This window comes from Pteronotus mesoamericanus, unplaced genomic scaffold (genome assembly GCF_021234165.1).
Source record: "Pteronotus mesoamericanus isolate MK-2021 breed Mesoamerican mustached bat unplaced genomic scaffold, CSHL_Meso_final scaffold_54, whole genome shotgun sequence".
In the NCBI taxonomy this organism is placed as follows: Eukaryota; Metazoa; Chordata; class Mammalia; order Chiroptera; family Mormoopidae; genus Pteronotus; species Pteronotus mesoamericanus.
In genome coordinates, this window is record NW_026555321.1 from 72,797,077 (window position 1) to 72,811,462 (window position 14,386).

The following is a 14,386-nucleotide window of genomic DNA, read 5'->3' on the forward strand; positions in this document are numbered from 1 at the left end:
TAAATGTAGGAATTAGGATATAGTAATAAATAGAAGTGGAACTCTATAGGGGTGGTGGCATTTAACACAGCTCCTTAAGCAGTATTTTTTAGAACAGTATTAGATTCACAGTAGATTGAGGTTACATATAGTCGTCCCCCTGATCCACCAGGGATGTTTCAAGACCCCCTGAGTGGATGCCTGAAGCAATGAACAGTCCCAAACCCTGTATAATGTGTTTGCCTTCACTACAGGATTGTGAAGGCTACGAAAATATTTTGTGACCCATTAAAGTCTATTTAAATGCAGGTTAATACCTTATTTTACTTACAAAGCCTTCCTCTCCTAAAAGTCCCTGTTTACAAAGGACCACCAGCTAGAAAGCTAACCAACCATTTTGAAAGTCTGAGCCACTGAGTAGGTGCTGCTTCTACAAAGTTACCTCACATAAGTACATTACCATTTGTATCCTTTAAAGCGCCAAATTTATTAGTTGTCCCTGTCTTTAGTCTTGTGTTGCTTAGAAGCTTCCTCTAGTAGGCTGGATCAGGAGTGCTGGCACAGGAGCCAAACTACTTGGGTTCATACCCATCCTCCACATAATAGCTTAATATGTCAGGTCAAGTAAAATGTTTAGAGCAGTGCCTGGCTCAGAGTGCTAAATAAATGCTATTTTACTGTTCTAAAACTTGAGCACCAGTAGGCCATACAAATGAAAATAAGCCTCTGCTTTCATGTGTGAGTGTAATGGCCAAGATAGATGGAACAAATATTGAGAGGTAAATGCTGCAGGGACATCTAGAATGTGACAGATTCTTGGGGTCTTGGGGAACCACCTCCAAGGGAAGGTTGACAATTTTCTGCCCCTGCTGCTTCCCTTTGCAGATTGGGTATCAAACTGGCCAAAACATTATTCTCATACATCTTCCATTGGGTAATATATCTTTTTTAAGGCCAGACTTTTTCGTCATACCTAGTACCTGACATGTAACATACACGGGCATACCTCATTTTATTGGGCCTAACAGACATTGCCTTTTTTCTTAAACAAAGTGAAGGCAAACCCTCTACCAGCAAAAAAGATGACAACGTGCTTAATTGCGGTGGTCTGGAACAGAAACTGCATTTCTCAAGATAGGCCTGTTGCACTGTTTGCTATCACTGCTGTAAGTCACCACAAACTTTAAGTGACTTAAAAACACATTGTCTTAACAGTTTTGGAGCCCAGAAGTCCAAAATCCAGTTCTCTGGGCTAAATCAAGTTGTCAGCCGGCCTCCCTGCCTGCCTGCCTTCTAAGCAGGTTCTAGGGGAACATCAACTTCTTGCCTCTTCCAGAAGCTGCTTGCATTTCTCGGCTCATCACCCCTTCCATCTTCAAAGTGCAATTTCTACTTCCATGTTTCCTTCATCTCTGGCTCTGATCCTCCTGTCCTCCCTCTACAAGGACCCTTGTTATTTTGGGCCACCCAGGTAATCCAGGGTAATCACTGTCAATTCAATTTCCTGAATTTCAGTACATCTGCAAAGTCCCTACATAAAGTAGCATATTCTCATGTCCCAGAAACTAGGATGGGGAAATACTTGGAAAGGCCATTCTTTGATCTTTCCTATATTTTTTCTTGTTCTTCAAAAATGAGAAACTTCTCAAGTAGAATCTTGGCACTTGTGTCTGGAACACTCAGCCTTCAGGTCTGTAGTTGGCTTTTTCATTCTGGAAAAAGGTCATCTTTGACATATTTCTTCATGGAAGTTTTTTTCTCATAGCATGTGTTACTACCTGAAATAACTGAGTTTACTTGTCTTTGTGTTGCTGCCTTCTCTGTTCTAGTACTTAAAAAAGTGCCTGGTGCATTGTGTACCCTTTGCGGCTTTCCATTAATCAAGCCTCCCAAAGGGCAATAGCCATTCAAAATTTTGTATCTCCAGTTGGCCCATGTAGTTCTGGGGTTTTGGATGAGGTAGGGTGAGAGGAGTGGGGGCTAGAATGTGGGTTGATGAGTTTTATTGTGTAGAAATAATAGTATGTGAAAATAGAACATGTTAGAATATAGGAGATAGTTGCAGCTGTGAGGATTGGGAAGTTTCACAAAGGTAGGACTTGGATACCTGGTTATAGAGCAAGAGCAAGTCAGAGTTGGACAGAGCTGTCCGTGAAGGGTGTGACAGCAAGACTCAAGCAGACCAGTTAGTAAGCTGGATAATGTGTTGAGTGTGGTGTGCACTTAATACATGTAATCATATGGTTCTCCACTTTGAGTGCAGCACCAAGAACTGAATTCCTAATTGGTTTTGGGATGGGCCCCAGACTTTTTCCCTTTAAGTTCATGTGTTTTCAATGTGCAGCCTATTCATTTAGGTAAGCATATCGCTATCCCTTTTGGTTAACTTTCCTCCCTCAGGATTACACAATGAAATCTGTGGGACTAAGTACCGTATTCTGCTGTTATAATGCACACGCTCAAATTTTTGAAGGAAAAATAAGGATGCACATTATACATGGGTAGTACTAATTCTGTAGCTATGTAAATATTTTTATTCTTGTGGATTGAAAGTGTAACTAGAAAGCAGTAACTAACGTTTGTGTGCAGAATAATACCATGGAATGTGATCATTGGTTTCAATTAAGTTAAAACAAAAGTTGTTCTCCTGAAAGTTTGGGCCAAAAACTTGGGTACGTATTATACTGGGCAAAATATTGTATTTGGTTCCAGGTCTAATTTGAGTTGGTTTTCTTAAAGGAGCCAGACAAGGTTAATATCAAGCTTAATGGAAACAGAAAAGTGAGCTTGAGAGAAGTTCCGGGAATTTTGTGAGATCTGAAACCATATTACTGGGGCCGAACTTGCAGCCCTATTGGGTCAAGAAATGAAGGCAGGAGTATAGCTGCTAAGAGCCTACTGTGCAAGTCAGGGTGCTAGAGGGAGGACAAGCAACCTAAGCTTTCACCCAAGAAGCCAGGCAAAGGAAGTATAGAACATGGAATTCCGGTGGACCTGAGGCAGGAATTCAGGGACGATTCTGTAGCTTAACCTAAGAATGGACCTGTCAGGTATTACTGGGCTGTTTGAAAGGTCCCGACTCATCAGTGCTCTGGAGACCGTAGTTTGAGTCTTAAAAATACAACTCAGAAGTGCACATTGCCAGCGTTGTCCAACTGCCCACACCTACCCTGTAGTGCTTGACGCACCCTTCGTGCCCCTCTGACCGTGTGTTACACAGACTCCAGTTCATCGGCTCTATTTCAGCACTATCCTCGCACCCCAACTCCTGTCAGCAACTCCTGTAGCAGAGGGAGTGAGCCCTGGGGATGGAGGAGAGTGCCTCCTAGTCGCCCAAGTGCCTCCCTGGCGCTGTCCCCTAACCGCCCTTCCTTGAAGGGACTGCAGCATCCCTGAGGGCCTCTGTAAGCTCAGGGCGCCTGGCAACGGATGCGGATGCGCTTCGGGCTGCGGCTCTGCAGCCCCGGGAACGCTCTCAGCAGGGACCAGCAGGGCGTCGCGCTCCGAGCGTCTGGCTGCCGGCCTCCGCGCCTGTTCGCCCTGAGAGCGGACAGCAGCGCCTGAGTAAGCACGTGGCTGCCGGCCCCGCCCCTCCCAACAGCCGGCCAGGGCAGGGGGCTCCGCTCAGAGCGTCGCCGCTGGCTCCCCCGCTGCCCGCTGCCCCAGCTGCCGGAGGCTCAGACCTGGGCGCCACTGCCCCACGTCCAGCGGGCGAAGAAGCCCCTGCCCTCCATGGAGGAGCTGCGGGGACAGTGAGTGCGACCGGAGGTCCCAGGGATCGTTCCTGGGCAGGGATTGTAGGGAGAATGTCCCCGTCCCAGGAAGGGAAACTTGAGGCACGTGGGTCACTCCTGTTTTCGAGGAGACTTGGGGGGTAGGTAGGCTGGGGCTGAGGATCCAACCCAGACTGCTGGGTGGGGTCAGGGGACTAAGATAAGAGTGAAACCCGGGAGGACCTCCGCCAGAGCTGTACCTTTGCGCCCTCGCGTTCTGGTACGGGCCAGCGCCCACAGCCATCCATCCAAGGGACACCATGCAGGCCCGCCCTCCAACCCTGCAAGGTTTCACTGAAGAGGGAGAACGTGTTTGCTCTCTCCCTTTGCCCCCGCCCTTGCACCCAGCCATGTGGATGGAGCAGGCTTTGGTACGCTCACCGTGTTAATTAGATCTGGCCCTGTTTTCATTGTCAACTTTGCTTTATACTGTTTCTGATTTACCCATTATTTGTGTGTTTATTATTGTTTTCACTAGGGGTTAAAAATACTGGAAAAGATTTGTGTGATGCACATCGTCTGTTCTAATTAATGTACTTGTCGTTTCCCCTACATCCTTTTTGGGGTCATAGACTGTGGAACCTCTTGCTAGGCAAATGCAATTTTGCAACCGTTTTCTGGGTAGTGTTCTCTGAAGCACCAGAATCATCTTACTGACTTTTTATCCACATTGCTAATAGTGAGTCAAGTTTCCAATTACAGTGGCATTTCTTCAAAAATACTTCTGACACTTCCTAGTTTAAGTGCTTACATTTTTGAAATTACATTATAATACATCAATGTTTCTCATTCAGAAAGCACAGAAATTATATATAGAATTTGAGGTGAAGGCCCTCTCTGCTTTCTATTCTTTACTTGCTAACACTTCTTAGAGTTAATTTAGTGTTTATCCTTTCATTCCTTTTTTATTTGTTTTTTGATCATCAGTGGAATAATATATAATTTTGAGAAACTGCTTTTTTTCACTTAAGACATGGCAAATACCTATCATATCATTTTACTTAGATCTGCATTGAATATTTCATGTATCATATAGATGTATGATCATATGGTATAGATATATATATTATAATTTATGTAACCATGTTGCATTAAGATTGGTTCCAACTTTTCCTTACTACAAACACTACAACAATGAACATTCTTAGGCATGGGAATAGTTCTACAAAATGAATTCCTTGAGGCAGACTCACTGGGTCAGGTGTATGTATGTACATTTTTAAAAATTTGGTGGAATTTTGACTTCTAAAAAGTCTTTACCAGTTGACATTTCTGTCAACAGACTTTAAAAAAAACCCGTGTTTATCATTATTTATAAATAATTAAAACAATAGCTTCCACTCACTGTTTATACATGTACAGTATTGCACTGAGCAGTTTGCCTGCATTTTAAAAGTAATGCTCACTAATCCAGTGAGAACCATAGGCACTATTATTTTCTTCACGGCCCTATGGTTGTACAGCTATTGAAGGGCGGAGTTAAGATTAGGATCCAAGTTCATTTTACTCCAATGCTTGTGTTCTTTGTCTGGTCTGAATTCCTGGTCAGTAGCTGGAAATTGCTTCATTGGATTGTTTGAGGAGTAAGTGGGATTGTGTATTTGGTGTTAACGGTATTACTGGGAGTTCTTTTCTCTACTTCTGTTGAGTTGGACATGGTCCAGTGCTTCCTGAGATTCTGGTTCCTCTGGATCCTCTGCCTCTCCTGTGACTTCTCAGACTCTTTTCTCTGTCTTCCTGCCTTGTGTGTATTTTAAGGGAACCTGCCTTCTCTCTTTCTGAAATTTCTTTTAGCAGCTTTACTCCAGTCTCTTGCCTTAATTCTCACCAGTAAATAGATAATTCTTAAAATTTTCATCTCCCAGCCAAACCTATAGTCTTCAGCCCCTACAGCTTAGACCCAGGTTTATCTCCTGGATGTTCTGTACTCATGTTATCTAAAACTGAGCTCCTTGTTGGCCCCTCGTCCAGGTCAGCATTTTCTCTTGAATTTAATTCATGGTTCCGCAAATTCTCTTAGTCAACCTAGTTCACAGCCTCCATCATCTTTGACTCCTTTTTCTTTGCTGAACCTTGTAAAGGCAATCGATTGTTAATTTTGCATAACCACTTTGGCCAACATTCAGATGTGCCTGTGATCTCCCCCCAACCTATCATTTTATTATTTCTCACAGTGCCCTTATCTGGACCATTGTCTCCATTCTCCATGGCATCTTTCATACCTGTCTCTTTCCCTGGAATGCTTTCACCCACAATTCTGCCTGTTTGAATTCTATTTAAATAGTATTTTCTAGTGTCTCCCACGTCTTTTTTTGAACCTCCATGTGAAAGTACTAACCCTTCTTTTAACTCCTATGAGAGAGAGATACGAGGTCTGTCCAGAAGGTATCCAGCCATGTAATATGAAAAATAGAGACATTTATCAAAGAAGATACAAGATACAAGAAACATTGTACATAGGATCATGACACTGCAGTCCCCTTCAAAGTAGACACCAGGGACCTCACACAGTTCTTGCAGTCACCAGCAGCTACCCTGTCACATTTTCCTGAATCTCATCGATGGTATGAAATCTCTTCCCTTTCAAAGGTGATTTTAGTTGTGGGAAAAGCCAGAAGTCGCTGGGCACCAAATCTGAGCTTTAGCGGGGCTGAGTCACCTGAGTGATTTGATGTTTTGCCAGAACCTCTGCACCAGACATGATGTATGAGTGGGTGTGTTATTGTGGTAAGGCTGCCAATCACTAGTTGCCCATAGCTGCAGCCTTTTGAATATGAATAGTTTTTAGGGAGTAATGTTCAAGGTTAACACAAAATTGGACGCAGATTAATTTCTCTATTTGCTTAGTCGTTTTCAATGCGACAGCCACATAGTACACTTGCTTAATCACTGGCGCCTACTGCCCCCACTGACTAGTACAGTGAAGTTGTCATTGTTCATGCATGCGCATTCCAGTCCACTTTTGGCTGCCAGATTTCATAGATGTCGCACAAGCCATTCTTATTATATTAACAATGGCTGAACTTTTTCCAGACAGACCTTGTTGTATACATATTTATCTGCCCTAAGGCTGTTATTTCATATATAGTAGCTGTATGAGTGGCTACTGTTTTTCCTTTTAGATGGGAAATTCTATAAAGGCAGGATTTCTGTTCATCTTTGTATTTGTCAAGCACTTGACACACTGATGCTTACACAGACTATGTTTAATGAATATATTTGAGTGGGCGAGCTAATATATTCACTTGGGAATTAAAAATTGCATGTATTGGTGTATTGTTAGCAATAGTGACAAACAGACCTCAACATTTTAGTGATTTAACATATACAGTACATCCTCATTCGTTTCACATGCACATTTTTGGGATGTGGGAGAAACCCAGGGGACCTGGAGAAAACCCATGCAGATGTGGGAAGAATGTGCAAACTCCACGCAGACAGTGGCCCCAGCTGGAATCAAATGTTTTTCTCATCTACATAATAACAAAACAACTTTAAACAAAATGACATCATTTGAGGACCTGGTGTTCCTCGTCAGCAGGCAGCTTTCTTCCATTGGTTAGTGGGATCCACTCATTAGCACTTTTTTCTTGTCTAATTGCAGCCAGCAGAAAGGGAAGGAGAAAGTGTGGCCACAGCAGACCTGCTTCATAAAAGCTTCCTGCAGAAAGTGTTCACCTTACATTCTCTCACATCCCAATTCCAGAGAGGCAACCACTTCCTAGGAACAGCTCTGGTCTCTGGAGGAGCAAGAATTCTGGTAGGCATTCAGCCTGCTCTGCCACATTTTATTTCTATTTAACAAAACCTGTGGGGCTTAGCTTGAACATCCTTGCTCAAAAACAAAAGCAAAACTATCCCCTTTGCCTATCAGTTAGGTTAGCAAAGGGTCTGTTGTACTGCAGAATTCTGGCAGGGCTTTATCTTTACTAATTATCATAATGAACTGTAATCATTTACTTTGTTCCCCCCAATACACTGCAGGCTTTTGCATTTTAATCACTTTTGTATTTCCACTTCTAACACAATGACTGGCATTGTAGATAAACAACCAGCTTTCTCAATGAATCTACAGTTTATCTTTCTTGATATTCACTTGGTAATTCTTTTGGTTTAAACAAAGCTAAAAATCAAGATAACCGTACCATCTGCTGTTTAATATTAGGGTTATTTTCAGCCTCTTTTATTATAAAAAACACAGGATTTGACATTCTTGAAGATAAATATTTGTCTACCAATGATTATTCCTTTAGGATAAATTCCTGGAAATGGAATTGCTGGGTCAAAAGTATATAAAATTATAAGGATATATATGAGGGGGGAGAGAGAGAGAGAGATTACTTTCTGGAAATGTTATAAAATTACATATACTGAAACACATGAGAGTGCCTAGTTCCTTGAACCCTGTCTTACACCACTGAGTATTAACAAAAAATCCTTGTCATTTGATTGCTGAAAGTCATAGCTCATTATATTGCTTTTATTGGAGTACTAGTGAGGATGAACTTTATTGACCATTTGTATTTTTTTCTGCAATGAGTTTCTGTTCTTAAATGCACTCTCTATAGGGTTCATTATTATTTTGATTTCTAAGTATCTTTGTACATGAAAGAAATTAATTTTTTTATTTCTTTATGTCTTCATTTGAAAAATTATTCTGGGAACTTCTGGGCAGAGTGAGCTGACATGAAAGGGACTCCATTCTGCTTCATTTTATTTCCAATGAGGGCAAATATAATAAGGTAACTTATAGATATGTGACTGAGCTAGGAACCAAAAGAAGGAAATGCCCAGGTGCCAGAGATGAAGGAATGTTCACATAGGAAGCCACTGTTGAGCATCTGCTGAAAGCTGAAAGTCACAAAGGAGTACTGTTCCTGTTTCTATGACTGCATCACAAATTTCTCCAAAACGTTATCATGGAAAACAACCATTTATTGTGCTCATGGTTTTTGTGGGTCAGGAATTTGGACAGCGCACAGCAGGGACAGCTTGGCCCTGCCTCACCATGTCTGGTCCCTTCGATGGCAGATTGAAGGCTGGGGCTGGTCACCTGCAGGCTCATTCACTCCCATAGTCATCTGGTGGTTGATGCCAGCTGTGGACTTAGACCTGAGCTGTGGATGTCAGCTGGAACCTTTACATGGTGGCCTCTTCCTGCCACCTGGATTCCTCAGAGAATGGTGGCTGGGTTTCAAAGGTGAGTATCCCAAGAGGGAGAGCCAGAAGAAGTTGTGTCACGTTTTATGATTTAGCTTTGGAAATTACATAGGCACTGCTACTGGATCTTATTGACTGAGGAAGTCAGTTTCAGGGAAGGAAACACAAACTCCACCTCATCAAGGAGGAGTGTCGACATTACATTGAAGGAAAGGCATGTGCCAATGGATATGTTTTAGTGCATTCTTCTTTGAAAGAAAGAACCCACCACAAGAACCTTGACACTGAGATGATAACTAGAAAAATACCCTCCATTGGTGTGAGGAGGCTGCAAGGAAGTTTGCTACCCACTTGAACTAGGAAAAGAGGCAACGGCTAGACTGTAGAGCCTCATACCCTGCACAGTTCAAGTCCGAGGTCTGAGTTCACAGTACGTTCCAAGAAATTGGCATGTTAACTGGTCTGGCACCTCTGAAACCCAGGTCCAGACAGTGACGAATGGAAAAACGTCTCTATATAGCAAAGTTTCTGTAGCTCAGGGAAACTGAAGTCCTGTAGATAAGCTTCACAGTCAAAGATACAAGTTACATAAGGAAATGAACCACAAGGAAGAAAACTTAGCAGATTCAGCAAATGGGAGATTTGTATCCCCAAACTAAAAAATAATAGAACATGATGGAAAAATTAAATTTATAATATTCAAGGAGATGAGGGTGTAGAAACCTTAAGGAAGGAACAGGGTAGTATGAAAACGAACAGGAGAGGTCTAGAGTTGTACATTCTGATTTTGTTGATCTCATCCATGTGATGTCATGTAGTATGTTCCTTTGTCCCCTGTACATCCTCTAAATCAGTGGTTAGATCTAAAGGCTTGATCGAAGTCAGGTTTGGCTTTTATTTTTCAGGAATACTTAATAGGCATTGCTCCATCAGGAGGTACATAGTGTTCATGCCATGACTCCTTTTTTGATCTGAGCTGCCATTGATGTCATTGCTGTATCAGTCAGGGTTCTCAGGAGAAATAGAACCAGTATATATACATTATTATTTCAAGGAATTAACTTATGCAATTGTGGGGGCTGGCTGGTAAATCCAAAATTTGAAGGGCAGGACAGCAGGCTAGAAACTCTCAGGCAGGAATTGATGCTCGAGTTTTGTGGTAGAATTTCCTTCCTCAAGGAAAACTGAGTTTTATTCTTAAGGCCTTTTAACTGATTCAGTATGGCCCACCTGCATTTCTTTTTCTTTATAAAATATTTTTATTTACTTTTAAAAATTATTTTTATTGTTTAAAAATTTTTCAATCATGTTTATTCTATTGCGGTTGTCTCTTTTTCCCCCTTAACCCCTCCACCCATCTCACCACCAACCTCCGCTCCCACAGTCAATTTCCACCCTGTTGTCCATGTCCATGGGTCATTCATACATGTTCTTTGTCTAGTCCCTTCCGCTTCTTTCCCCCATTGTCCTCTTTCCCCATCCCCCCTGGTCACTTTCCACCTGCTCCATATTTCCATGACTGTGGTTTATTTTGTTCATTTGTTTATTTTGTTGAATAGAGTCCACTTCTAGGTGAGATCATATGGTATTTGTCATTCACCAACTGGCTTATTTCACTTAGCATAATATTCTCCAGTTCCATCCATGTTGTTGCAAAAGGTAGGATTTCTTTCCTTCCTTCCTTCCTTCCTTCCTTCCTTCCTTCCTTCCTTCCTTCCTTCCTTCCTTCCTTCCTTTTATAAACACAAATTTCATTTATTTATTTTTAAATGTCAATTATAAAATATTAAAAAATTTAGATCTATTATAAAGTCTCAGCAATTAAAACAACATGACACCAGAACAGAAATAATCAAGTAAATCAATGAAATGTAATGAGCATTCTAGAAACAAATGTATATATCTGCCTAAAATTGTAATATGATTAAATCGATATTTCACATCAGTGGGGATAATAAGGCTTATTCAACAAATAAGGTGCATGGACCACTTTAACTTGAAATGAAACAAATATAGAGTCCTATTTCACACATTATACAAGAAATATTAAGGTAAAATAACCAATAGTAAAAAACCAATATGTAGAATCTAAGGAGTTTTAGGAGAAAATACAAACTAATATTTTTCTTACCCTGAAGTCTAATATTCAAACCCAGAAGCTATAAAGTAAAATATTGACAATATGACTATATTAAACATTTAAGACTGTACAGTAATATACATAGAAAAGAGTTAAAGGACAAGTAATAAAATGGGAAAGTATTTGCCACATATCTAAAAAATGGTTAATAGTTGTTTTTGTATTTTTTATTTTAGAGAACAAAAATACAAACCTATAATCAATAAATGGATACAGAATACCAAGAAGTCATTTAAAGTTTTTTAAAAAATAATAGAAATAGGCAAGATATATACAAAGACAAGTTTAGTTTCAACAAATAATTAAGTAACAAGATAACATCAATTAAGATCATTGTCACAATCAGATTAATCTGTATTAAAAATATTGGTAATATCAAGTATTGGCAACTGTGAAAGGAACTGGGTAGTCATAGACTGTTTTTCTTCATCTTCTTAAGGCAGTCCCTTTAGCATATTTTGCAGCGCTGATTTGGTGGAGGTGTAGTCTTTTAGGCTTCTTTTGTCTGGGAAACTCCTTATTTTGCCTTCCATTTTCATTGAGAGCCTTGCTGGGTAGAGCAGTCTTGGTTGCAGGCCTTTGCTTTTCATTACTTGGAATATTTCTTGCCATTCCCTTCTGGCTTGTACTGTTTCTGTTGAGAAGTCAGCTGCTAACTATATCTGGGCTCCCTTATATGTTACTACCTGTTTCTCCCTTGCTGCATTTAGGATTTTCTCTTTGTCTTTGATATTTGCAATTGTAATGATGATGTGTCTTGGAGTGGGCCTCAATGGGTTTCTCTTGAAAGGGACCCTCTGTGCTTCCTGGGCTTGTGTGACTTTTTCTCTCTTCCAGTTAGGGAAGTTTTCCATCATTACTTTTTCCAACAGGTTCTCTATCCCTTGCCCCTCTTCTTCTTCTGGTATCCCTAATATACACATATTATGTTTCAGGATGTCCTGCATTTCCCTAAATGCCTCTTCATTCTTTTTGAGTCTTTTTTTATTTTCTTGCCCTTTCTGGGAGCTTTTTTGTACTTTATCCTCCAGCTTGCTGATTCGATCCTCTGCTTCATCTAGCCGGCTTTGATTCCTTCGACTGTGTTCTTCAATTCAGAAATTGTATTCTTCATTTCCTGTTGTCTCTTATTGATAGTTTCTATGTCCTTGTTCATGCTGATATAGTTTGCAGTAAGTTCTTCATAGTTTCCCTGTCATTTTTTGTAATTCTATCTGAGATCACTGACTTTATTGAGCTTCCTTAGAACCATTGTTTGGAACTCAATATCTGATAGTTTATTTATGTCTATTTCATTGAGTTCTCTTTCTGGGGATTCCTCCTTTCCCTTCGACTGGGGAGTGTTTCTTGGTCTTCCCATTATTTGTGAGACTCTTCTTTTTCCTTCTGCTTCTTAAATTGATCTATCTTCATCCTGACTTTGTGGTGTGCACTTCCATGGTAGGAGACTGCTGTTTTTACTTTCTGGATCTGCCTCTGATGATGTAAGATGTTGTCCCTGTCTGACCTTAGGCAGTCTGTTCGAGACTTCCAGGAATCTACTGTTTGTGGCTGTCTCCTTCAGCTGTTAATCTAGTCACTCTACACTCAGCAGGCCAGCTTAGACAGCTGAGGTTGAGGTGGAGTCCCTCCTGGTGGCAGGGCTATTGGGTCCTTGGATACTGCTGCTGCTCAGGGCAATCATCTCTACCTGAGCCAGATGGCTGCTGCTGCATGGGGGATGAGTCAGCGCCGGGCTCCTTCCAGCTACTTTCTCAGTTCTCTCCCCAAAACCTCCTTCCATAGTCTCTCCTCAGGCATCTCTAGTCCACTGTGCCCCCGCCTCTGCCAGAGACCAGGGTAAGTGGTTGCAAATAAAATTTATGCATTGGCTCTCTAAATGGCTCTTTCCATCTCCACTTGCCTGTCTCTGGTAGAGAGCAACCCTGCTGCCTTTTGCAGCTTGTTGTTATCTGTATACTTTTTTGGGCTCTGGTGCTGTAGTCTGGAGATCCTCACTTACGGTTTAGACCCCTCTCTTCTCAGGGGGATCCAACTGGCCGTTTCAATATCCTTCTGGTGCTGCTGCCCGTGTGCGCCCCACCTACCTTCTTGAGTCTCTACCGCATTCCTTACCAGTTAGGTTGTGTTAAAGCTGATTCTTCTGTCTGTCTGAGACTAAAAGGCTCCTCTATCCCTATTGTTCAGTTGTTTGTTCCAGGTGGTCTCTCCACAATTTAGTTGTAATTCCAGGTTGGTCCTGGGAGGAGGTGCGTGTGACTTTCACTCACTCCTCTGCCATCTTTATTCTCCTCACTCTTAAAAAATTCTTTCATTTATTGATATTTAGATTTTCTCCACTTCTTGGCTATTGTGAATGGCGCCACAGCAAACACGTGAGTGCTAATACCTCAAGGAGATACTGATTTCAATTCTTCTGGATAAATACACAGAAGTGGAATTGCTGGATCGTATGGCAGTCCTAGTTTTAATTTTCTGAGGAACCTCCATACTGTTTTTCATACCAGCTACACTGTTTTACGCTTCCACCAATAGTACACAAGGGTTCCAATTTCTCTCTATCTTCCCCAATGCTGTTGTATTTTTCAAAATTTTTTAATGATAGCCATCCTAACACGTGTGAATTGATACCACATTGTAGTTTTAATTTGCATTTTACTGATTGTTAGTGATGTTGACCCTTTTCCTATGCCTGTTGGTTATTTGCATATATTCTTGGAGATATCTCTATTCAAGTCCTTAGCCCATTTTAAAAAGTGTTATTTGTTTGTTTGTTTTTAACTAGAGAGTTGTAGGAGTTCTTCACATATTTTGAATATTAACCCCTTATCAGATATATGATTTGCAAATATTTTCTTTCATCTTGTAGGTTGCCTTTTCACTCTTTGTTTCTTTGCTGTGCAAGAGGTCTTTAGTTTGATATATTCTACTTATCTATTTTTGCTTTTGTTTCCTGTGCTTTTGGTGTCATAGTCATAAAGTCAGGGCCAAAACCAATGTCAAGAAATATTTCCCTTCTGTTTACTTCTAGGATTTTTATAGTTTTAGGTCTCAGGCTTAAGTCTTTAATCCATTTTGAGGTTATTTTTGTGTGTGGGGTAAGAAAAGCGTTTAATTTCATTCTTTTGCAATAGTGTTGAGAAAACTAAAAAAACTGTTAAAGAGACTGTCCTTTCCGTATTGTGTATTCTTGGCACCACTGTCAAAGATCAGTTGACTATATATGTGTGGCTTTATTTCTAACCTGTGTACTGTTTTGTTGGCTTATATGTCTTTATGCCAGTATCATGTTGTTTTAATCAATCCAACTTTGTAATGTATTTTGAAACCTGGA